Below are 23,656 nucleotides of genomic sequence, written 5' to 3' on the forward strand. Positions count from 1 at the left end.
CCAATCACTATGGAAACAAGCAAATATTTACATAGCCCAGATACTGATTAATACCTACCGGTTATTTTGACATTATAAAGTTACTGTTTGAATGTAAAGAATGTCTCCTGAATAGTAACGTGGTCTATCCTAATTTATTTACATTTGCAATTTTCCCATCAGATATTAATGCAGTAACTATTGCTCCATCAAATTAAAAACCGTTTCTGAAGGAGTCGGTTTGTTGTTTTCTGGAGTTTTTTTTTGTTGTTGTTGTTGTTGTTGTTATTTGTTGTTGCTGTTGTTTGCCAAAGAATGACTCAAAATCAAGTGCTAGATGTTCGAAAACGGTTGTTTTAAATTGTTTACAGGGACAAGTTCTGTAAAGCAAACAAACTCACCTGACATGAGTCACACAGATATGTCACCTAAGATAATAACAGTACTATACTATGGGCAAGATGGTGAAGGTCAAAAGGAGGCTTTAAGGAGACATTTTATGAAGACCCTAAAGGAATATTTATCTAGAAACGTAAGCCCTGGAATTCGGCCCCCTGAGGGCACTTCCTAATTCCCTCTGAGGACCAAATTATCTCACTCTTCCTCTTTCTTCCTTTAGGTTGCCTTCTTTTCCTAGGGCAGATCTCTCCGAGTTATTTTATTTATTTTTAGTCTTTGTTTTGTTTTGTTTTGGTTTTTTCTAGCTGAGGATCCAAAAAGTCGTAGTCCCTATAGCAGAGGAGGGGTTCTTCAGACCTGAGTGGCCATCAGCGTCCCCCGGAGGACTTGTTACGACATCGATTTCTGGGCTCTACTTCTAACCTCCGAATCAGCCCGTCTGGGTGTGGCCACAGAATCTAAGCTTCTAGCAAGTGCCCGGTAGTACTGTGGGCCCAGCAGGCATCACACTTTCCCACAGTCTCATGTTTTTTCTTCTTGTTAACCAAGTTGAGAAGATTTTGTAGACGTTGCGGAATGTTTTTAAACAGTCTTTAAAATGACTATGTAGTGTCTTTAGGAGTAGCGTTGAAACTTCATGAAATTAAAACAACATGAGTTTATTAGTCCCATAAAGCTGGGAAGTGGTACCATAGACGTCCAAGCTGAGGAGTGGTCTGGAGAGGGTGCGTCAGGAGCCCAGTAGGAGCAGAGTCATAATCTCTTCCAGGAAAGTGTTTCTCAAACCCTATGGAAGTATCTCCTTATGAATCAATCCGATTGAACTCTTAGATCAGACAATCGCATAACTGAAAGGGGTGTGGACTGGACAAGTGGAGACTGAATCTGTGGAGATTGACTATTCTTCACATCATTCATTAATATCGCCTCACATGCTTCAAAAAGACTATTTAGAGTTTACCATATTACTCAATGTGACTCCCAGCGTCTCATCTTAGCCAGCAAAATGGTCAGGGCGGCAAATCTTGGAGCAGCATGTTCTAGTAAGAAAAGACTAAGATTTGGAATCGGAAGGTCTGGATGAGTCTTGGTTCTGCTTTTCAATTATTAGAGCATCTTAGATACATTTCTTCTTTTCTCCTGATCTTAGTATCTCCACCTATAAAGAGAGGCTGGTAATATTTATTCCACTAAGTCCTCGAATGTTCACTGGATGCTTAACCAGGCATTGCGCCATGCTGCGGTGATGTTTAAGAGGGTAAGGCGTGCTTCTTACTTGTAAGGCACTATAGAACTATTTTAATGAATTAATGCGAGCATGACCATTAAGAGTTTAGGAAACTATAGAGATCTAATGTAAGAGATTCTTGCTCTCTGCATAGCACTGGCCCTAACCATGGATTGAATGAGCTTCATCTTTTCTAGGAAAGAAGTAAGACAGAGGGCAACTCCATGCTAAATGGAATCCTCTCTGGAGAAACGTTGCTACCATTGATTTTGACATCTGACTAGTGGGTTGCAATGACAACAGGTATTTTCCCTCAAAATACTTTTGACCTCTGAAGAATTCAAATTATATTTTCATTTCAAGAAAATGTTGATTTAGCTGCAAACCAGAAAATCCAAAAAAGAATGGTTGGAATATTTGCTCAATGAACAGCCTTCAGGTGTGTGATATAAAACATAAACTTAATAAAGTTTAACAGAAAAAAGCACTGAAGAAACACTCCTCGTAAAGCTTAACATCAAACGATTTAGAGACTAATCACACATGGTTGTTTTTGTTTTTGTTCATCTTGCTTTGCTTTTTAATGACTCTTTAACCTCCAGCTCAGAATCGGAGGTAGGTTTCTTCATATCGAGGGAAGCTGGGCACTGCAGTAGCCCTGGAAGCACTGGGTTTCAAATCTTACTGAATTTTGTTCTGGGTAAAGCAATTTCATTCTCAAATTGAACATGTCATTTCTTCTTTATTAAATTTCCCAGTTATTCTTTCACCTCAGGTTTTTATGTTGCCTCCTATTTATTTCTGGACCGTTCACTTGAAATGTGGGAAGGCACAAGGGTTTATATCAAGTCCCATGTACCCAGTAGCTGTCAGTTAAAAGCTAACATGAAGAGACAGAACTCACCACCAAAATGACTGCTACTGGTGAACTTGGGTGAAGTTCAGAGAGAATTTATTTGGCAAAGAGAGATGGCCCTAGTGTGTTTCCACACCTTTAGGCAGGTCTTCCTTTCAGCGCATTATACGGAAGGGATCATACAAACATGGCATCACTCCACCATTTCCTGCAAGATGCCCGATGTCTTCCTGGGAAACACCAAACAACAACTTAAAATCTATAAGAGAAAAATTGGTTGAACTAGTTGTTGAATGTGCTTTAGGTTTTGAAACAGTTCAGTTATTCTACTTTTTTTTTTCAATATAGACTTTCCTTAAGAGTTAGTTCAAGGAATTAAATATTCTTTTCTATTTCTTTCTCCTCTGTCCCCACTACTCATAACCAGCCATCATATTCAAATTTTTCCTGAATTTATTGGTGATTTCCCTATGGGCAGTCAATTCTTAACACTTCTAATTACTTCTAAAGAAGTAATCCTTGACGCCATTATTTTATTCCTTAAAACACTTTACCAAGCTCACGATCCTAACTATGGACTGCAAGGCCGGCTGTTTCTTCTCCCATACAACTTTACCTCATTTCCCCACTGGTCCCTGCTCAATACCTCTCATATAAGTTTAGCTGGTCTGCTTCCTAGAATTGCTTTCAACTGGCTGATTTTAGTCTTATTCATGTTATCCATTCCTAATAAGTTAGATCATTTTTGGCCTTCTAAATCCAGCATGTCAACTGCTTCTTCTAGAAGGACTTCAGGAGGTAGGTAGACAGACAGTCTTCTATAGTGTGCAATGTGCAATATATCAATGCAGGGAAATCCTGGTGAATAATTATCCAATTACACAGAATCACCTTGACCTCTTATTGTATTCTTGCCCTTCTCTTCCCTCCCTCCCTCTTTGCCTTCTTCTTTCTTCCTTCTCCCTCCCTCCCTCCTTCCTTCCATCATTCCTTCTTTCCTTCCTTCCTTCCTTTCTCTGTTTCTAGCTCTCTCTCTCTCTCATATCTACTTTCCTTATACTCAAAATCCCCAAAATATGTATGGAGACAGGGAGCAAGATTCAGTCATCTGTTGTTTTGATGATTTTATTCTTACTGTGGCCTAAAGATTGTTAGGAATTTTTTTTTAAATGACTAAAGTGAGCTGTATTATTCAAAATACTTGGATTTGTCGTAGACTGGGAGGATTTGCTCATCTACTTTAGTACCTCCCCATGTTATTTTTGGCCTTACTATGTAATTATTAAATGCTAGTTAAATCATATATTCAAATACAAAAACTACACAACAAAACTTTAACAACGACATTCTGTGTCTAGCAGTGGCACTGCTTTCTTCAAGAGAAGGTGGCTGTAAATACCCCTAGATCAGGACTATTCTGCTTGTACTTGGAAAAACAGTTCCGAAGGCGTTTCTGCTCAGGGTCATCATTGCACACAGGTGTGTATGCCTTGATGCTCTCTAGTCGACTCAAAGCAATTTCTGCCTAGTTTCATGATCATCAGGCATTTTTCATTCATTAAACAAAATTTTGTTGATGTCTACTAGAGTCAGGCACTGTGCTAAGCACTAAGGACACAGAAATAAAAGATACTTAGACTCAGGTTTAGTGGTAGGCAAATCGCAGTGCTGGGTAGAGAGAAAGACGAGAGCAAATGTAGAATCACAACACCAGATGATGCGTGCCCTCATAATACAAGTTCAGAGAACTACACTAGAAGAGAGAAACTTTCCTTACTGTAAAGCAGAACGTATGAGCAATATTTAAAAATGCATAAAAGCACATAAGAAAATTAGACTGAACCGTATGAAATGCTGTTCTGTAGGGCAAGATGGTAGGCTCTCAGCAATTTCATATAGTGCAACCTACTGAACTTACAGTGTTTCCACTCGGGGAAAACATCTAATAATATATTGGAATATAGTTCTCTACAACACTTTCAACGATATTACATATTCCCAGAAAACAGGCACCTATATTCCCATTTGAAGTGTGTCTTTTTCAAGTAAAAAAAAGAATTATGCTATAAATTTGTTTTTTGACTTTGTCTCATTAAAAATATTATAAGCATCTAATCAAATATAGGTTTATGTAACTTTCAATGGCTGACTACTATTCCACAGTATGAATGAGCCATGATTTATCTATTTATTACTTATCCACTTATTTATTTATTATATCCTCATCTATCTATTACATTCTCATCGCTGTACGTTTATGCTGTTTTCCAATTTTCACTCTATCTGCAATAGTCACTATATACACAATGCCAACGTGAACGTGATGATGTGGCTCTGAATTATTCTTCCTTAATGATTTAAAAAGATGGCCACAAATTAAAATAACAATTGAGTGAATTAGGTCACATTTGGCCGCCAAATGCCATATTTTATACCTGTGATTTGCACCGTATGCAGAACGTCTTGGAATGTTTAATAAAAATCGCTCTACCTGGCTGCACTTATCCTTAAGCTCCATAATTTTATTAGAAAAAAATAGACCAAGAGAGAAGGTGAGGTTACAGAGGACAGGCCCAGGATGGATCACCACTCTAAGAAAAGAAGCCAGATAAACACCGATTCCCAGTGAACAAATAGCATCGTGCCACTGTAACAATTGCCCTCCTTCCTCCCCTGAGAAGAACCAGTCACTTGCAATTGCTTGGCCCTCTTTCTGCTCCCGAGTTATTGACTTAGAGCATGACATGTTTGTATGATTGTAACTAAGTCACCAAATGGGAAATGTCTAAATCAAGTTGCAATTAATGTGTCGTAAAGTGCTGGGTAATAAGCCACACATGACCTCCAGGAGTGACTAATTTTTAGAACTAAACCCCAGCATAAGTCTGAAGCAGCAGAAGACTGGAAAGAAAGAAAAAAAAGAAAAACAATCCTTGCTAGGTTATTGTGGGGTGTGAAAGCCACACTGTTGTGGAAAGGCAGTGTGAATCCATATTATGCAGAAATCAATGGCAGCCCAATCTTTGCAGACTGCACGAGGCGCCGTGTGACAAGGGCACAGCGATTCTCCTAATCAAGCAGGTTGTGTGAAAGCAAAGAGTCCAGCTGAGCTTGATATATCCAGCTGGACTTTGTTTGCTACTTAATGGAGCAGGTCATAGTTATAACACCCCAAAGAAATCAACCAGCCTCGGCTTGAGGAGCCCACGCAAAGTGTGGGAACTCCAGCAGGTCTATGTTAAATCACTTCTATAGGTCATCTGCAGAGAAAGAACTCGGCGAAATAATAAAGGAGCGTCATTCTGCTGTCTGTGTTTATGATTCTTCCCCAGGGAAGGGAGTTGGGTGGGGAGGAAAAGCAATGTGACTGGAGAAACATTTTGTCTTTTTTATTCCATGCATTATAAAGCTCTTGGCAGGGCATCGGGCACTGAACTTAGCTCCCCCTTCTTGAAAGCCACACGTTACAGGGGCTTATAAGCCAGAGTGACAGTGATAAAAGGCCAATTCAGGGCTTGGGGACAATTTTTCCTAACAACATGCTTTTGCCTCTTTGCCTCCTTAAGCACCTGCTTCTTCCCCCAGCCCTCTCCAGCATGGCCTTCAGGGCAGCTCTGACTCTGAGCTGGGATGGGGAAGTTCAAGGTTAATGTCCTTCTCTATGGTCACTGTCAGGGGTGTGTGTGGAAGATCAGTGCCACTGTCCTCACCCTGGCATGAAAAATACTACCCTTGGAATGCGTATGGAATTCAGGAAGGGGAGATGGGTTTCTTTAACCTTCTTCGGCCCGGGACTACTTTTGCGGGAGACATTGAGATCCTTCTCCCGTTCTCAACAGAGTCCTTAAAAAGCATTCCAGCCACAGAAGGTCTTGGGATTAAAGCATGCCGTCCAAAAGGTGTCTGGTAAATGGATAAATGAATTAGATCGAGGAGGGACGAGTTTTCTGAATACGGGTCTGTTGGGGTGCGGCGGGGCAGAGGAAAGGAGTGTTCTCTCAATTTGAACACTACCTTGTCCCTTCTCACTCCTCGCCGTTGAAGAGCCAGACGTTGGCACCCAGCAGGGTTGTAGCCACTGAAATTTGGTGAAGAATCACTAGGAAAAGTGGGGAGCCCTGGTAGTTAATACTGTTATTATGTGAAACTTCATGTCTGGAAAGATTCTATCAAACCAACCAGAGTAGGTTTGCCTGCTGAACCCCTCCGCCCCCCCCCCCCCCCAGTTCAACAGATGAGTGCTCCCTTGTTCCCTGGAGGGGCGGCGGCTTTCAGCGGGGGGGCGGGGGGGCGGAGGAAAATGGGATGGCAGAGGCACCCGCTCTCTTAGTCTGAAGTCGGGGGACACCCGCCCATTCTGATTGTTCACACGCTGTGAAAAGGGCTGAGTTTTAGGCGGAGAGCTGCTTACACCTAATGAAATCGTGTGGAAAATGTGAAACTTTCCTCCTTTTTAATTGATTGCAAAATAGAACCTTGAGTTGCTGGGTCTCGGCTGAGTGAAGCGTACGTCTTCTGTAGAAGGTACCATGGTGGAATGTAAAAGACAGGAGGCCACAAGGCAGAGATGGGTCTAAATCTTGGCTCTGCCGCCATCTTGCTAAGAGCTCCTGAGTGAGTCTCCTCACTTCTCCTGGGACTGGGCTTCCTCATCAGCACAGGGAAAAATCTGGAGCCCATGATTTTCAGAGTCCTCCCTAACATCCTGTGATTGTCCTTGGTGTAGTCATCTTAAGCCAAATTCTGCTCTCTGGACCCCGAGGCTTCCTTCCTGCTGTGGGATGGCACTAGGCAGTCTTCTGCCTTAGATCACTTCTTTCTGACAGAGCCCTGGCCATTGGAACTGTACATTGGACCAATCCCACCCCCAACCCCCATTAGAGCACAGCCTTACTGCTGTTTTGCATCTTAAATACTCCACAGTGAGAATTCACTGTTCACAGTGACGGCCCTGGGCACCAAAAATCCTTGTATAGCAAAGATTCCATATTTTTAGCATATGTACATAATTTAAGAGGCAGGAAAGTAGATTTATTTAATAGGAAAGATTTAAGAACAGCAATGGCTGAAAAAGAAGAGTTGTGTCATGGGCGGAATCATGGCCCTAAAAATACTGACATATGAACCCTCAAAACCTGTAAGTGTTATCTCCCATGGCAAGGGGATTTGGCAGCTGTGATGAAGGGTCTTGAGATGGGTAGATTATCCTGGATTGTTTGGGTGGGACCGATGTAATCTCTGTGTAAAAGGGACATGGGGAGCCAGAGTCAGGTGACAAGGTGATATAATGACAGAAGCAGAGGTGGGAGTGATATGGCCATGAACGAAGCAATATCAATAGTTCCTGGAAGCTAGAAGGGGCAGGGAAAGAAATAATTCACTCCTGGAGGTTCCAGAAGAAACCAGTCCTGCCGACAGCTTGATTTTATCCCTGTATGATTCAGTTCACTTCTGACTCTGGCCCCCGGGCTGTAAGAGAATATGTTTGTGTTGTTTTAAGCCACTACGTTGGTGGTAATTTGTTACAGCACCAAGAGGAAACTAATACAATTGGTAAAAATACAGTTAATGAGAAAGTTAAGTTTTTTTAATGCATATTCACTGGAGAGTTTGGTTAATTTGGATTTTATTTGAAAGCAGTTCTTCTAATGAATTAATACTTTTCTCAACATGTCTTTCCCCGGCAAGACCTAGGAATTCGCAACTCACATTCTTTTTGTTTCAAATTCTTCTCCATCACTTGAGGTTTATTTGCCATAAATATCCCACCATGTCATGGTGGGCAGCTCCCATCCAAGGAGCACTGGACCCACAACGGGGTCTGTTTTTTTCCATTTGAAGCAGTCAGTAGTTCCTGTCCTCAGTCCATCAGTAGCTTGGGAGAAGCAGCCTCTCCAGAAGTCTCTAAGCCCTTAATCTTCAAGCTGCAGGTAGGAACATTTGGCCTCTTCAAACTCCCAGGACCCCCTGAGAAATACAGGCATCAAGCGTTCTTAGTTCTCTGTTAAAAAGAGCAATTGTAGAGGAATGGCAGCCCAGCAAAGAGGACCACCCCCTCAGATGTCTGCTTGTTCTCCCTCCTCAACGTCACCCCCAGGCCTTTCTTTGTAAGCTATTTCTGCCAACACTTCTTTGCTACTTAATTCAGCTCCATGAAATTAAATTGAGAGAATGCACCATGTGATGTAGGGTTGAATATCCAAGGACGATGGAAAGATTGATTTTTAAAGTAACTGAAGAGAAACAAATTTAAAAACTATCCTTTCTTAAAACTTCAGAAAGGTCAGTATTCTTAATTGGAGAGGCAGGTGTTGGATAACAATTCTGCACATTCTTTGCAGATGTCAGCTTATAATTCCCCCAGAGCAATTTCCAGTTAATATGGGGCCTCGAGAGGAAATTGTTGCATCTGAAAGCCTTACTGTCGATGCTAAGTTTGCTGCTCCTCCTCAAACTTGCACGCAGATTTTCACGGTTGATCATCTGCATGGGTGAATTTTCCACTGGGAGGCTGATTTTGGAATTTGCTCTCTGTGAAAATATATACTGGACAGGGACAATAATTAATTTTAAAAGTTATATATAAACTGAAGAAATGGTTAAGATCTGCAAAGCTCTTAGCAAGTCTTGTTTACTTGCTGTAAACGTTGAGATGTATGCATCTAATTATTTTTCTCTCTTCTCTTATTCTTTTATTCTTTTTTTTTCCTCTTTTTTCTTTTCTTTCTTTCTTTCTTTTTTTTTTTTTTTACATTTATTCAGAGTCCCTTGATGTGTCGGGTATCTGGTGTTGGCTACCCCAAAACATGCTGCCTTAAAAAAATCCAACTTCCTCACGACTCTAGGATGGCTGGGGCTCAGCTAGGTGGTTCTTCTGCTGGTCTCACACAGGCTCTCTCAGATGGTTGTTGTCAAAGGACATCTGGGGGCTGGGTTAACGTAGACAGCTCTACTCATATGTCTGGAACCTTGATGAGGATGGCTTGAAGGTTGGAAACTCTCTGTTTCTGTCTCTCTCTCTCTCACTCCACCTGGCTAGTCTGGACATTTTTACATGGCAGCTGGGTTCAAAGAATGAGCCCCAATGAGCAAGGACTTTTTTTTTTTTAAGAGTTTTTATTTATTCATTTGAGAGAGAGAGAGCCAGCGAGACCATGAGCAATGGGGAGGCTCAGAGGGCGAGGAAGAAGCAGACTCCCTGCTGAGCAGGAGGCCGACAGAGGGCTCTATCCCAGGACCCCAGGATCACGACCTGAGTGGAAGGCAGATGCCTGACTGAGCCACCCAGGTGCCCCTGAACAGGGGCTTTTAAAAAATCTCCTGTATACATTGTGTTTGTTAATATCCCATTGGCCAAGCAGAGAGTCAATGTGGGAGGAGACCACACAGTCATTACTACTAAGAGGTGTGAGTCCAACATCCTGGGATTCATAGCACCATATCAGAAGAAAACCCTGTTTTTGTCCCCATATTAAACATGTATTTACAGAATTTATTGAAAATGAGGATAAATGACAAGTTTAGAGTCATTGTTCAGCCACGAAAACAGATACATCAGCTAATGAATTCATTATTTTGTTGCATTATCTCATATTCGGTTGTAGTATTTCAAAGATTGTGACATTTTGATGCTAAAGAGAGCACAAAGCAGGGGCCAGGTGTCCCACATTCACCCCTAAAGGTCCCCAAGATTCTCACTCACTCAGTTGTCAGAATTCACTTTAAGGTTCAATTGGGTGGTAATAATCACAAGTTGTTAAAGCAGGAGCCCTGGTCAAGTGCATCCAAGTTCCATAGTTTCTACCCACTTACCATGAGAAAGAATTTGCTTCTTGGTGTCTTGATCATGCCCATCCATTCTTTACGTCTACAAACACAAATCTTGGACATTATCTGTTCATCATTTCAGAGGATACCTTTGACATGTTTTTGCCTTTAGCTACATCTTACGGTTGGGCTAGCTGGCTGACAACTCACTCTAGCACCTAATGTAGCTGGCACATAGTATGTGCTCAATAAAAATTCTTGCCTGAATAAATAAAACGCTAGGCATAATAGCTCAGTATGTGTTGGCTTTTCTCACTGGTCCAACTTAGGGAGTTTTTTGGTTTTTTTTTTTAACCCATCAAACCTACTTTGACAATGTTGTATTTTGGGTAAAAACCTTTTTCTATGATGGAATGAGGCAGAACTTTGGAAAACCTCCAACCACACAATATTTCTTCCCACACAAAAATTTTCCCTTTGTCATCAGTTAATGTTATTAAAAATAATCAAGTAAAAGAATTTGCTAAAATAAAAAAAAAAAGTCACCCAAATTCAGAACCTGAAGAAAACATGGTAACTTGGTCTCTGCTGTTAACAGCCTCCTATTTAAGGTCTTTGTAAGTGGTCACTGTACAAAGAAATTGCTAACAACCATGTTTTTTACCTGTGACTCTGAAACATGCTGATAACATGCTCTCTCATTTCCTTCTCTTTCTTGGACCATTAGCATTATTCTGCCATATGTGGAGCTGAGCTTGAACAAAATCAATAAAGTCATTTATTTTAAAGAAAACAGATTTAAGAAACAACAGACTTGACTACTCTGATAAAACATAGCCAGCTCAAAGTATGAACGCAGTGTTGACTGAAGATTTGATTTATATGCCATGCAGAAAAATCCAGTAAGCAGAAATGGAAGTTTTTATTGTCTTGTCTATAAATGACTGTCCATAAATATAAAATTATTATTTATTAAAATAAATTTAGCATTTTATTATAAATATGGCCATTGTAAATAACAACCTTTTATTATCTCCTACTCACAATGCTGCCTTTTAAATTTTAATCACCTCTGTAAAGTAGCTGCCTCAGTTTGCCAAGATTTACATAAAAATAAATATCCATTTATGAGTCCAATTTATGCTTTACAAATTACTCACCATGTAAAAAGCTTTTGTTTGCAAGAGGGAAGAGTGGTAAAGGAGCATGGGGGGAAATCTCATGTCTCAAATACCATCTGGTGTCAGGAATGATCATCCTGGTTTGAGATATCAATATCTACACCGCACTGTGTCTTCTAAATGCAGAGTTATTAGGGGGCCCCTGGGTGGCTCAGTCGGTTGAGTGTCCGACTCTTGATTTTGACTCAGTTCATGATCCTAGGGTTGTGAGACTGAGCCCCATGACAGGCTCTATGCTCAGCTTGAGAGTCTCTCTTTCCCTCTCCCTCTGCCCCTCCCCTCCCCTCTCTCTAAAATAAATAATTAATTAATTAATTAATAATAAATAAAATCTTAAAAAAAATAAATGCAGAGTTATTAGCATTGCAGGTTGGGAAGAGCTTGGTTCTTTTATGGAAGGCTGGACTGTTTCCTATGAAAGACAACTAGGGATGATAGGCTCCTTCCTGCAAAATATCTGCCCTACCCTTGTACCAAGGCATTTGGGATTTTCCTTTTTTGACCTCCTTTACTTTTTTTTCCTTTTTCTTTTTTTCCCTCCTTTCCTCCTGGAAACAGAGAAAGCATGTAAATCATCCTGGGAAATAAAGCATCAAGTCAAATTAACAGTAAAGCTCTGATGAGATGTTTCCCTCCCAAGTGGAAAATCTCAAAGCCATGGCAGTAGATAGAAGCCTACAAAAGGAGGAAAGAAAAGAAAGCTCTGGAAAAATCCAAATCAGGCCACAGTAGAGAGGCCAAGATTGACAAGTTAGGCCTTCCACATGGTTTTGCCAAAGCTGACCCTGCAAACCTGCGATCACTGGGGATGCCACTTTGCTGAGGGCCAATAGCCAGACAAAGGAATGTGACACGAAAGAGTCAGTGTGAGGCACCATTCCTTAAACACTGGCATGTTTTGCTGATACACTAAGAGAAGGACTTGAGACTTTTAAGCCCTGAGCTTTGATCTCAGAGTAACTCTAAGCAACTCCAGCTGCAGCATCCATCCTTGTAGGCACAGGTGATAGGAAGGGCTCAGTTGGTGCTGGACTGACCTGGAAAGGCTCCATCAGCCGCCACATAGGACTTCCTTGTGATTAGAGCAGCAACGAAGTATTTTCTTCATAAGTCATAATTGTTAACTTTTATGAAATCACTATTAGGGAGTATCTCTTAGTTCTCAGAAGTAAATAAGCTATTAATTCTACATTGGACCATTACCTTCCTCCTCCCTTTTTCCCTCAAAGATATATATATATATATATATATATATATATATATATATATATATATATATATATATACCTATATCCCTATAGCTAGATATGGATATGGGTATGGGTATAGACACAGATAGCATACATCTATCAGTATAAACTAATTATATAGACAGGTAGTATATAGATATTATGTATCTATCCGTATAAACTAACTGACTTACATGGTTTATTACTGTAACTAATACACTAACATATATGGATGGAAAATTTTCTTATTTTCTCTCTTAGCATTTGTAGTTTCTATCAGTTAGGCTTCAACCAGGAAAACAGAAGCCAATCTCAGTACATAAAACCAACGGATTTTAATATAGATAATTGGTTAACTGGTTCCAAAAGTGATAAAAGAGCTGTGAAGAGCAGGGAGGAATGCAGAGCTTAGCAGCAGGAAGTCCCTACAATTCCCATGCTGTAGGGTAGGTGGTGTTACTAGAGCCTAGGGTCTGGGATCGTCCAACTGAAGCTTGACCCTGACAGCCTGGCTATGGAGCTGGAGTCCCAAAGGAGATGAAGCTGTGGTTGGAGATGTGGCCCGATGTTAGGGGAAAGGGGAGATGCCTTGACTTCTCCCTTCCTCCCACCTTATCATTTCCCACCAGTGCTTCCCACTGAAAGGGAGCTGGGAACCCTCTGACATGGGTGCTTGGAAATATAACCTCAAAGGTCAACAGCCCCACCCCAACCTAACAGATGGAGAAAAATGGACCCAAGCATGGCACAATAAATGGTCTTTTGTGCAGTTTGTTCAGAAGTACGAAAGCTCTCGTGGACCCCACCTGAAGTTGACAGGTTGATCAGGTTCAACAGAAAAGACGTGGTAAGTGTGGAAAGAGCCTGATTTCAAACAGGACCCACAGTACACAGGCCATATCACTGAATGGTAGCTGAGTGTGCTAGCCACCTGCTGGCTGTCCTGTCCTCCACTTTCAATGTCCAATGTCCCTGCTTACCACTCAGGTAAATTCAGCACTCTGCCCATGATTTGTAAGTCGTGCTTAATGTTCCATGGTCATCTCTGGGTCCCAACACTCAATTTTCATCTCTAGAAGTGTTCCCCTCTCTATGCGCATATTTGGCCCCTCTGCTACCTGCCCCCAAGGGTGCTACCCATCCTTGACTCCTCAACTATAGTGAGATGAATAGTTTCCCCCCAAAATGCATATCACCTGGAACCTCAGACTGTGATATTTGCAAATAGGGTCTTTGCAGATGTAATTAAGATGAGGGTGGAGATGAGATCATATTGGATTTGGGTGGGCCCTAAATCCAACCAGAATGTCCTTATAAGAGACAGAAGAGGACACAGAAGCACAGAGAAGAAGGAGATGTGAAGACAGAGGGAGAGACTGAGTGGTGCAGCTAAAGCCAAGGAATGCCAGTGGACAGCTGGGAGCCACCACAAGCGGGAGGGGGCAAGAAAGGTTTCTTCCCTGGACTTCCAGAGGGTGAACAGTCCTGCTGACACCCTGGTTTCAGAACTTTAGTCTGCAGAACTGTGAGCGAATAAATTTCTGTCCTTTTAAGCTCCCCAGTTTTTGGCAATTCGTTAGGGCAGCCCTAGGAGACGATCAGGACAACAGAGTGCTAACAGAAAGCTGTGCGCCCAAAGCCCCTTTGATTGAAGGTATGGGGAGAACCAGAGGCGGATTTCCCACAAAGCTAACGAAGCTAAGGCTTCAGGGAACCTCACTTGCATTGACCTCTTTGAAGGTCCTGGCAGTGTGCTCACATCACCATATTTTTAAAATTAAATGACATTAATAATTTGAATGATTTAACATATTAAAATATCGGCTATCTTATTAGCAACTAAGACTGCTGACTCTTTCTGCTCAAGCACACTTCCCCACCAATCAGGGGGTCTCAAAGTGCCTGTGAGGGTTTTTAGATTCAAAGAAGGTGGGGTTTAGGTGGGGAGCTGAGTTTGTGTTTAGAGGAGTTTAGTGATGTGGTCCACAGGGACTCCTGGGTTTAGTTTAGTGATTGCTGGAGGTCCCAGGGTTGGACTGGTTCCCAGGGTCCTCCTACCGCCCCCCGCGGGGAGGGGCGAGTCAAAGGTTGTATGTGAAATGCGTTTATTCTACGGCACCCCCACCGCAGGGATGTGGCTGATGAAGGAGAAACAGTAAAGAGAATGAAGACAGAAGCTTAGTCTGAGCCAAATCTCCCAATCATCAGAGGTTTATACTTGGAAGTGGAGGATTCAGTTCTCACCGATAACTGTTCAAAACAGAAGTGAACTCCTATCAGGAGTATATTCGATTACAATTGTAATTGTAACATATTTTACACATACAACTGCAAATGTACAATTTGTACACACAAATTACAAATATACAATTACAAACGTAACATTTTTTTCTTTCTCAGTGGGAATTGTCTAAAACGGGTGTTATCATAGTAGCTGTGATGGTACAGTACAAGCGTATGGTGGTCCTACAGAGCCCAAGTATTGTCTCTATCAGCTCATATAAGAAACTCACAGTGTTTTCCTGAATTTGACAAAAATCCTGAAAACTTACATGATGTTGTCAACAAGTTGTGAACCTGCAAGAAACATTTAAAAGTTGTCAACAATAAAAGTATATTTTAATGAACTAACCTAAAGGAATGATTTTATCTTTTACGTCCATGAAACACTGTATTAATAAGAACCTTGTTATAAGAAGTGGCAATTGAAGCAAAGGCAGCCAAAAGATGTAGAAAAAAAGTATTCTAGAAGTGATTCAAGCCATTAATTAATAAAAATATTGTGTTATCTGGATTTCATGATGTCTGTGGTACTTATTGTGTTTAAAATGTGTGATTTGTTGTGATTCTTTTTGTCATTCTAAATAAATACTCACTTTTGTTAACTAGATTTTGTATTTGTCATTTTTTGGTTCTTTTTTTTAAAGAGGGCTTCCCAAATCGTCTAAGCATGAGGTCAGTCAAAGCCTGTGTCTGCCCTGGGAGGGCAGAGGAGTACCGTGTCAGTCAGGGCAATTACCGCAAGTCAATACCCGAAAGTTCCGGACCGTCTTCTCCACCTGAAAGCTCTCACTGGCCGTTATTTTCAGTAGACCACCCCATTGGCCCTGCTGTGGAGTCACCACCCTTTCTCTCCATCTCCCTTCCTTCTCAGTGGGTGGAAGCCGCTTCCCTTTGACTTGTTTTGCCAACTAACTGATTCAAACCTCAACCCATATCAGGTTCAAAGCCTATCTTTTATACCCAAGAATCCCATGGAAGAATTTTCTTATCAGAAAAACCACGTTTCTTTCATCTGCACCCCTTGAAACACACAGAATGAGCAGTCTTTGGGGTAGAGTTGAAGTAGACACCCAGCTGTTCGCCCCACAGTTATACTCCTGCTTCCATGCCACGACTTGACACTGGGACGTGGTTGCCCACCGAAGGTCTGTATTTTCTAGTATCCCACTTCCCAACGTTAGGGTTTCACTTTCACCTTTGCGGCTACAGCCTGGACCTATTCTCTGAACTCTAGGTACTTACATCCAACTACCTATTTAAAATCTCCCTGGGGCTGTCTGGGTGGCTCAGTCGGTTAAGTGTCCGACTCTTGATTTCAGCTCAGGTCATGATCTCAGGGTCATGGGATCAAGCCCCAGGTCGGGCTCCACATTCAGCGGAGAATCAGCTTGAGATTCTCTCTCTCCCTCCTCCTCTGCCCCTCCCCACAGCTCTCTCTCTCTCTTAAATAAATAAATCTTTAAAATTAATCAATCAATTAATCAATTATTAAAACTCTCCCTTTGCTGAGATATTAGACCTGGTCCATATGAGCCCTCTTCCCCCAGTCCACACACACCGTTTGTGCTCCTCCATGCTTATTTCCCTTTCTGCACTGGAGATGACCTCCAGGGAGACCTTGGAATCCACTTGTTGCAAGTGGCATCAGTCTGGGTCCTTGAACAACTATGTGGAGGTGGGTTGTTCTGCCAACCTGTTAACCTGCCCGGTGCTATTACATGACCAAGAAATCATCTGCTAGTGTGTAAAACCACTAAAATATGGGGCTTTACATCTTAGAACAGCTAGAATGACCCTAATTTGATGGTTTTCTCTTTGGTGATGCCAAATTCCTAGATAGGACTCTTCCTTTCTCAAACACCATCTCTAGAAGTAGATGCTGGTTCATAGAATATTTATTCTCTCTCTTGATAGAACGAGCCAGAAAGGGATCAATTAGTTAATTATTTATATATTTAATATTATTAATTATTATTCTAAGCAATAATTATGATTATATTTATAATTACATAAAACAATTTGAACTAATGTCACTAATGAGTGCTTACGCTGTGCCAGGCTCTATTCTAAGTCCTTTACATGTGCTGTGTCACTGAATCCTGCAGTGGTTCCATTATAGTCTGCATTTTCCAGGTGAAGAAATTGAGGCATAGAGAAATTACATCAGCATCCTGAGTAGAGTCAGAATGTAAAGCCAGGGCCAAATCCTCACACAACCCAGTCCTGAGCCCCATATACAAAGCTCAGGTCGGTATCACATTTACAGACTTGTACTTAGATTGCATGGTGACAGGCTCCAGTCCTGTCTCCCTCAAATCTATACTCACATGTGGCTTCTCGGCCCTCGTGGGCTCCTTGGCCACATTACTATGCTGAATCACCCATGGCCCAGAGATCGCCACGGATCCCTGGTTTCTCACGTTCTTTTATTCACGTATAGCACAGAGCCCAAGGAACCTAACTCCCCTACCTCAGCAAGGAGAAGGAATGAGCTCCTGTCCTTACGGTCGTGGAGCTCCTTGGAATGTGGGGTTAGATAAATAGCTTTCTTAGTTATGCCACTTACTCTGCACCTCAGGCTTCTCATTCCACCAAACTGCACGGACAGGATACGGTCTCCCCCTGCTCATCTCTCCCACAGGCAGGCTGCCCACTTTAACTTGGACTGTGCTTCTGGAACATCAGCAGAGGGGCTGAAGCGGCTGGAGGATGGAGCTGGGAACAGGATGTAACAAAGGCACTGATTTAACAACGATGAGTTCCACTTGTCGAGCATATTAGCAGGGTTCGGCGGCAAAAGCTGAGCTCATTTCTTGCTGCTGGAGGAGCTTGAGGGACTCATATTTTCTGCAGTAGACCGGTCAGGGCAAGCCCTTTCAGGGAGGAAAAGAAAGTGGTTTCTCCATATTGTTCTCCCCTTCGAACGGAACCCATTTTACTGGGCCACAGAGTAAAGGCTTAAAAATATCTGTATCAAAATTCACTTGCTCTTAAAGCTTTTCTCTTCCTCCCCTGTCTCTGTTGAATCATGTTAAGGCCCCACAGACACTTACCTCATCAGGCACTAATGGTTCCTACACCCCGGGCCAATGGCCAATTCTGCCTCCTCCCACTCCACTGACCAGCTGCATTCCATACACTCTCTCCTGGAAACACTTCCTTCATGTCACGATTCTGCTCGTTCTCCTCTTTCTCAATGACCGCTTTGTCTCCTTCTCCTGGATTCCTCTCAGATCTATGACCTCTAAATATTGGAGGGCTCCAAGGATTCATTCCCAATCCTATTTTCTCTTCAGTCTAGAATCCCACCCTAGGTGATCTCATCCAGTACAATGGCTTTAAATGTCATATGTCATCTCTATGCCAATGACTCTCATATTTGCAGCTCCATTTTTTACTTACTCTCTGAACTCCAGACTCTTACATCCAGTCACCTATTTAACCTCTTTCCTTGGTTGACATACACATCTCAGACCTGTCCAAAACTGAACTCTGACTCCCATTTCCAAACCGTTCCACCCTCTGCCTTCCTCGTCTCAACATTATGCAAGCTGTTCAGGTCCCAGACCTTGGAAGTATTTTGACAGTCTCTCTCTCTCTCTTTACACTCCTTATCTAAATCCCACTGGCTCTCTCCTGAAAATATCTTCAGAATGCCATAATTTCTCCCCACCTCTGCAACTAGTTCCTAAGTCTGAGTCAGTCTCACCTGGATTATTCCATTAGCCTCCTGGATCTTCTCAGCCTTCACACTGACCCCCAACAGTCCGTTCCCATCAGAGCAGCCAGAGGAATTCTTTGAAAATCTAAATTAGGTCATATCATTCTTCTGCTAGAAATCCTCCAAAGCCTTCTCAAATCATGCAGAATAAAACCCAAATTTGTGATCTAAGCTTACGATTTGTCCTGCCACCATCTCCCTGACCTCATCTCCCTCTCATTCTCTCCCTCTTGCTACAGTGGCCTCCTTAATAACCCTTAAACATGCCCAGCATGCTCTTGCCTCAGGGCCCGTGACTTATTACTTCCTCTGCCTCAAATGATCTTTCACCAGATGTCCACAGTGCTTATTCCTTCTCTTTATTCCGGCCCTTGCCAGAAAATCATCTTTTAAGAGAGGACTTCCTTGGCCACCATATCCAAAAAGCGTTCTTTCCATCAGTCTATCAATCTTTGTGCTCTTACCCTGCTTTATTTTCCTTAGCATTTTATAATAACCTGATATATTAAGTACGTACTTATTAATTTGTGTATTATTTCTTTTCTTGAAATAAAAAATATAACTTCATTTGAAAGGGAGCTTTTTCTGCTTTCTACACCACTGTACCAACATGGGAGTCACAACAAATACATGTTGAATTAATAAATGAATTTCTTCTGATTAGTAGAAGTTAAAATGTGTTTGTGAATGGTGTGTGTGTGTGTGTGTGTGTGTGTGTGTATTGTCAGCTGAATCATCAAAAGCTGTGTGCATGGGAGTTTAGATTTTATTCCCTTCTCAGAAAGTCAATGTCTTTCTCACTGTACTCTTCCTGCCATCATGGCCCCAAGGAAAGGGGCAGAATAAATGTGTTTCTGGAAAGAGAGGATATGATGTAGGGAAGGCTACTGTGGCACAGAAGAAGGAAAGAAAAGCCCATCCCTCTTGGTCCAAGATGATTGTGGGGTAAAAAGATGTAGAGAAAAGTTTAAACACAAACATGCCAGGTCTATCCCCCAGATCTCCCTCCCACCTTAATAGAAATCACAAAAATTCTGAGTACAGGAAGTTTTCCCTTGTTTCTTATTAGATATTCCGAGAGAAGACCATTTCATAGAGTCATCCCCTACCTTCTCTATACCATCTATGAATCAATAAAATTGCTGCTATGGCCTGATTAGGAGGGGGGCAGGTTGAAATTAGTGCCCTACAACCAGGTCTCTTACTCTGCCTAGTTTCCTATGCCTTCAAAAATATCTACAAGTTCCAGTTGGCTCTATGGAGAGACACAGAAGGAAGGTAATGGTGCTTCTTGCCAGTGAGATTACTGTTGAAGTGGCTCTGTTGCCACAACCTGCTGAAGAGGCAATCCAGTCTAAATAGCAAATGAAAATTATTTTCAGATGTCAGAGACAAATAGGATGAGCAAAAGTTGAGCTGGAATGGGGTCACTTGAGAAGGCCACCAGGTCCTTTGTGAGCCAAGAAGGAACAGATCATAAATCTACCAGTTACAGATTTCAGTAGGAAATGCCAGTGGGGCAAGCAGTGACCAATAGAACAATTAAGCCATCACAACAGAGGCCAACTATGACCCACATGCTAATCCATAATCCTTTCTCCTGCTGGTACAAGGATAAGGTGAACACACACATCCATTTACCCAGAGGTGACATTTGAGACATTTAACAAGGATATGACCCAGGTAGTGACACTGTTCATAAGATGAGTTGATTACTTTTTCCCTGCTCTGAGGTCACATGGATATTTTCCTATATTGGTTTTGTATAATATAAACTTTACAGTTATTCTTTGCATCCAGTTATATTTCATAAATATACTTGGAATTGACTTTTGTGTATGGTGTGAGGTAGGGATCCAATTTAACATTTTCCCTATTATCAACGCATAAAACTTCCAAAAGTTCTTAGGCTTTTCACCACGTAAAGGGTGATGTTTCTTGTAATAGAATAGAATACGTTAGCGGCATTTGTATAAACGGATTATTTGTAAGTCAGATCTTTGTTAGCTGGATGCCTATCCCTCTTATTGTCCATTAATGCTCTATGCTTTAACCTTTTAATCTCCAGGATCAAATTTTAATAGGTTGACAGACTAGGTGAAGTACACTGGCTGACAATGAAACACTAGGACATATCATTTGTCCAAACTCCGTGATGGAACTAAAATCGAAAAGAACTCTGCCTCAGTGTATGACACATTTTGCTTTCCACATCGCTTTGACAGAAGGCAAGCCCAAGGCAGAAAAGCTATGTATCAGCAAGAGTGAAAATGAAATCTCTAAATGCCTGACGCTCTTAGGAATTTCTTTACACTGAGGCCATAGATTTTGTGACTAAACAATAAGCATTTATTCAGCATCTATGAAATGAATTTTAAGTTTACAAAGCTTTAAAAAAATGGCAAAATCCCTAGTTCTCTGCATTAGGCAAACCAGAAATTCACTTAATTTGTTACTCATCGTTTTGGCCTATAAACTCAAATACTTATTAATGCTGTAAATATGCCTTTTTACTGGCTGGCTGACAGCTCCCATGCTTTCCTGTGCTGTCTCCTTAAACATTTATGAGTGTTCATGAATATGCAAATATACAATCTAATGTCTGCAAATGGTTGCAAGTACAAATGCTATGTTAATATTTCATACAGTGATGGGAGCAAATCAACAATCATAAATTTTGAACAAATATGTTGCCTCATTAATAACTAATGAAGCAGTGCATAGAGCTGAGATTCGGCATTTAATGCTAGAAGTTGTGTTTAAATAGAGCCTATCAGGCAAGGCCACTGCTTCCAAAATTTTCACTAAGATCTGATCCTTCCCGGGTGGTTTCTGTTTGGAGATGGGGGAGGTATTTGAGAAGAGAGGGCTTTATAATACTTGTTTTAAAAACTGAAATATTTTTACATGGTAGGAATAAAAATTATTCTGATGACTGAATGAATTGTCCTAGAAGTGGAACTTCTTGCACAAGAAGCGTGTTTAATTTGATGTTTCCACTTTCCTAACGTAACATCAGCCGAAGAGAGCTTAAATACTCCAAAGAAACACGGAAATGGAGGCATCAGAGGAGTTTGATGGGTTAATCCCTTGAGCTACTCAGGGGTCTGAAAGAAGTGAAGTGATTTGCCTTTGGTTGCAGGGTCTGCTGCAGTAGCCATAGCGTTTGGCTCATGATCTCAATCCTTCCAAACTTCTCCACGCTGCCCCCTCTTCTGGGGGCACCAGTTTCTTCAGAAATCCCATGTCCCAGTGAATCAAATACCAAAGTGCAAACTTGCAATCACTATATGTCTGAGAGATGATGTCACAACTTTCGAACAGATTAAAATATCAACAACATAGTCCAAAGTCACTTTATATTTCGGGGTGTCAACATACTCATTTACCAACTGGATTGAGATCCTCTCTATCTCCCCAATTTGAAAAAACCCTCGGCGGGCTCTTCCCTGGATGAGACACAAGATGTTTCAGAATTGTTCGGCTTCTCTGCATGAGCAGAAAGAGCATCGTGACAGTTTCACGGGCCTATGGGAGCAGGATGTGTAGTAGATTGGATAAACTGGGACTGGCTGCATGGCACATCCTGGAAGATTCTCTTCAAAAATAAATTCTTGATGTCAGCCTAATTATCATTTGTGTTCTCTTCATGGAAATCATCACAAGACTTTTAGGAGCCGTAGTACTTTACCATTTCTTGAGTGCTTTTTTATATATTATTTTATTCCATCTTCACAAGTTGCTCCATAAATAGGTATAATTATCCACATTTTACAGATGAAAAACTCCATCTGAGAGAAGTTAAGTCATTTGCTAAAAGAGAAGAAAAAAAATCTGGTTATCTGAATGTGTGAAAGTTGGGTTTTATTATTATATACAGCTTTATAAAATAGTCTTTTAAAAATATTCTTGACTTTTAAAAATGGGCTCCTTTGCCATTTATGTACCTGCACCGATTTACTTGAGTTTCTTTTATTCAGATCCTATTTTCAGTTAGCCTAATTCTCTTCCTTGCTCGAGTCCCTATCCAGGTAGGAAATAAAGTATTTATGGGTTGGCAGTAATTTTTTTTAGTTATACATTTTATGCTCAGTGGTAGTAATCTATTAAAACACCCCTTTGTAGGGATCTCTGTGGTGATGGCACACTTATGTGTCTTGGTTATGGTGGTGATTACAGGAGTCTATGCATGTGATAAAAGGCATAAAAGGAAACACACACGCACACACACACACACACACACACACACACACACACACACACACAGATTAGCGCAGGAAGACCAGAGATACCCAAATAAGACTGGTGGATTATATCAATGCCCATTTTCTGCTGTGGTATGCTACTACCGTTACGCAAGGTGTTACCATTGAGGGAAACTGAGTAAAAGGTACATGGGATCGCTCTGTATCATCTCTTACAACTGCATGTTAATCTACGGTCATCTCAAAATTAAACTACAATTTAGGAAACCTCAATTAAAATACAATTAAACTATTTTCTAAAAAGCCCTTTCTGGTTAGTTAACATTGAATTGTTCACACAATTCTTTTGGACACTTTGGACCCAGAAGAACATAAAGAGTACTTCAGTATTTTTTATGCTCTGACGCTGAACTATTGTGCCCATGGAACGTGGCTGGGGGTGGTGGAGAGGCTGCTGGGGGTAGGTCCCTGGACACTAGCTGAACCCTTCTGTTCCCTAGCAATGTGATTTTGAGCAAGTCACTTCCTGCTTTGAGCCTGTTTTCTCATTTATAAAATTCTATGAGATTAGCATAGAGCTAGCTCTTAGTCCACAGGAGGGCACCTCCTTCCCCTCTCCACCAGCCTTCCAACATAACCTCACTCATCATATCCACGGTAGATATGTCTTTTACCTTCCTTCAAAAACATTTTTGATTTACCTTTTTCAAAAACAAATTTTGTATTATGGAAAAATTGAAGCATATGCAAGAAAGAATATTTTAATGATTCCTCAACAATTATCAACTCAGGGCCAATCTGGTTTTCT

General features: G+C 41.3%; 1 long non-coding RNA gene across 1 annotated transcript; it reads right to left on the reverse strand.

Annotated features, from left to right (window-relative positions):
* Nucleotides 1-2,100: 2,100 nt before the first annotated feature.
* On the reverse strand, nucleotides 2,101-18,900 carry LOC148108466 (uncharacterized). The gene is made up of 3 exons (XR_015727806.1): nucleotides 18,632-18,900; nucleotides 17,489-17,795; nucleotides 2,101-2,721 (listed from the first exon to the last, which is right to left on the reverse strand). It is a non-coding gene; the product is annotated as an uncharacterized LOC148108466 (long non-coding RNA).
* Nucleotides 18,901-23,656: the final 4,756 nt, after the last annotated feature.

This window comes from Ursus americanus, chromosome 19 (genome assembly GCF_024610735.1).
Source record: "Ursus americanus isolate L20-20 chromosome 19, mUrsAme1.1.p, whole genome shotgun sequence".
Lineage (NCBI taxonomy): Eukaryota > Metazoa > Chordata > Mammalia > Carnivora > Ursidae > Ursus > Ursus americanus.